The sequence below is a fragment of the Frankliniella occidentalis genome, unplaced genomic scaffold (genome assembly GCF_000697945.3).
Source record: "Frankliniella occidentalis isolate FOCC.00 unplaced genomic scaffold, Focc_3.1 Scaffold103, whole genome shotgun sequence".
NCBI lineage: Eukaryota > Metazoa > Arthropoda > Insecta > Thysanoptera > Thripidae > Frankliniella > Frankliniella occidentalis.
In genome coordinates this window covers 49,592-52,747 of record NW_026267232.1, presented here as the reverse complement: position 1 = coordinate 52,747, position 3,156 = coordinate 49,592, and positions in this window count along the sequence as shown.

Here is a 3,156-nt window from a genome sequence, read left to right as displayed (position 1 = left end):
CTCATACATTACGATTACAATTTTCAGTGATAAAATGCTCTACCCAATTCTTCAGTAAATTTTTTAAAACAATTTTTTTTCTTAAGGTAACCTCTTGCACACGTTCTGTTCCACAAGCACAAGCAGTGCGAGCAGCAGCCCCCCCATTCCTGCTGCAAGCTCACGCCACTCCAGGAGGACCGGCTGAACCGGGACATGCCGCCGTCACGGGCCGCCTGCGGGCCCCGCGACGAGCAACAGCGGCGCCTGGAGGAAATGTGATACTCCCCTTTCCTTGGTTTTCCGGCCGCGTGTGCCCCTCACGTGTGTGTGTGAGTGTGTGCCTCGTCGTCTTCATTTGGGTGCGTGCGGTGTGGGGCCGCGGCGGCGTGCCGCTGCTGCAGAGCTGCTGCGGTGGCGCGGCCAGCGGGGCGCGAAACGGTTCACTCCCGTGCGTGCGTTTGTGTGTGTGTGTGCGTGCGTGTGTGCGTGCGAGGTGCGCACGTAGGTGTGTAGGTGTCGGTATCGCGGACCGCGATCTTAATGACGCCGGGCCCCTGATGGATGGGTCGCTGATCGCCGCACACATACCGCCCCGCGCGTCCGCGGCGGCCGGGCGCGGCGGCCCTTCGTGTGGGAGGGAAGAATGAGTGATTAAAAGCCTGCGCTGCATTTCGAGATCGTCATCGCCGTCGCCGCCGTGTCGGACAATGCGCGGCGGCGGCGCCCCGCAGCGCGCGCATCCGTTCAACCCGTTCAACAATTTCTGTCGTCGTTGTTTTTATTGTTGTCCGTTCCGCGTGGTTTGCCGCGCGCGGCCGCTCATAACGCGGCAACGCACGCGCGTCGCCGTTCGGAACGTGATCGAGGCCTGATTGGTCGATTGTCGGCGGCTGTGTGCTGCAGCACTCCTCGTCACGGGCGGCGCCCGGTGGGCACGGATCCCCCGGCCGGCCGGCCGCTGTCTGTCGTGCACAAGCCGACAAGGTGGCGGCGAACAATAGCGCAGGGGTGAAAGGCTGCGCGCCGCTCCTCGCGCTCGCGGTGGTGCTGTTGTTCACGGCCGCGGCGGTGACGTCACGGTGCTAGGCGGGCGCGCTCTGTTGGGTGGTCTCTTCATTATTGCAACCGGTTCCCTCAGCGGCAACAGTCAGTCGCGTCGCGGCAGAATGTCGCATATGGGACTGGCGGCCGTGGGCCTCCTTAGCGATGTGTGCGGAGCTCGCGGTGCGGGCCACGAGTGTCTCTGCGGCTGCCCCACCCCCTCTTGGTACTGTTTGCAAAAGCTCCCAGGTCCTTGTCGATCTGCGGTGTTTATCGTCAACTTTCAACAGGGTTATGCTTATGCTACACCTGCAGCCACCCAACTTCCTTGAAGCCAAAACGTTATTATCTGGATTTACTATAAATTTCCGTCTCGACCTTTAATGAACGCCCACCCTCCTCTCCTAAAATAAATCATTTAAGGGTTATTTTGGCATTTACTCTCTTTTCCATTCTTCTTTATGCATTTTTCTGGAGCCGCGCGTTTAAGGGGTGGTCTCAGACGGCGCCCATGCCACAGAGACCACCAGGTTGCGCGGGGGGTGGGCGCGGACGCGGAGACTCGCCGGTGGCGCCGCTCCGCAGCCCCACGGTAGCGCAGGACAGTTTCGAATTTCTCCGTCCCGGATGCCATTCACTCGCTCACCCCCACCTCACCACCCCTTCCGCTGTTGTGACATTCCGACATGGATTCCTGATGCTGCTGGCCGTCGGCCCTTCCCCTTCCTCCCACTTTCCGCCCCTCATCCGTCCCCGCGCGTTTGTTTTGCGGGACGTTGGGGGACGGGAGATGGCACGGCCGATATTTCGATGTACTTTTTCGGAGTAATGTTTCGGGTATGGTTGGGGTTGGACTAAAGTACTGTTGACAATTTATAAACCTTGATTCAAACTGAAAATGAAAAACCAAACAAAACCAAAGAAGGGAGACGTAACGTAAAACTAATTTTGTGCTAAGGAATAAACTCGATGTTTAAATTAAATTATCGACCTTATTATGTTTGGGATCATTCAGACTAAGCCGTTAAGAGATTGAAAAGTTCAGCCAATGCAAGGTCTCCTAGCGCCTTCTGGGTAGGCAACAGCTTGCCCATAATGCACGCGTGCACTGCGGGGTTGCCGACCCTGAGTTTCGCAGGCGCCGAGCCCTTGTGGTTTGCCGAATGATCTATATTAAAAAAATGTAAAAAACGGATGAACTTTCTGAACAATCCATTTATTGTTCTTAAGAACGTAAGCTATGTGCTAAAATAAGGACGAGTAAAAAAAGAAGTTTGGCGGCATAAGTTGGTCTTTCTGGTTGTTACACTCTTGAGCGGGGTCCAACGGGGCTAGCGCAGGAATGATGTCTAGACGGGTCGCTGAGGGATGTGTTCGCTCTTATCTTGTTAATTTCTCCGTCTCTGCTGCGGCAGCCGGGCCGAGAGAAGGAGTTAGTTATCCGCGTGAGAAATACACACCGGGCGCGACAAGCTAGCGGCAAGCGCGCTAGACCGGGGGGAGCAGCAACACTCAAGGCGGGGAGAAAAAAATTAAGAGGTGTGTGTGTGTGTATCGGGCCGGGCCTGTCTAACTTTAATGACGATTTTTGCCTTTAAAATGCAAGTCTCGGCCCGTATCAGCTGCTTCCGGTGATGGCCGCGTCACGACGCGGATGATCCCATCGCGGCCCTGAGTTATGACGCGCCGACTGTGTCGTGGCGTCTCGGCCGGAAGAGCAGCGGTCCTCCCGGAGCCACCGGAGCCGTGCAGCCGCGCCGGAGCCGCGCCGGAGCCGACCGGCGACACTAGTTAGGCGGCATTGTCACGCCGCGGCTATTTATCAGGACAAAATAAACACGTGACGCGGCTGCGCCCTACCTGGCGCCATACACTGTTGAAAAGGGACGCGTTTTTTAATCTCTATTTTTTTTTCCTTCATCTGGATGGACGCGACGCGGCCCGCGCGCCCGGTGGCAGTAGAGTATGGTGGACGGAAGCAGATGTCGCCCTGTTTTATTTGTGTTTGGTGGCGTGTGTTGTCGGGTGGGGTGCTTTGTGGTCAGGAGGTAGGGCCTTTGCTCTCCCTCTCCCCGCTCTCTTGCTCCCGCTCGCCCAAGACTTTCACGCACGCCTGCTCCAACCCACCCTCCC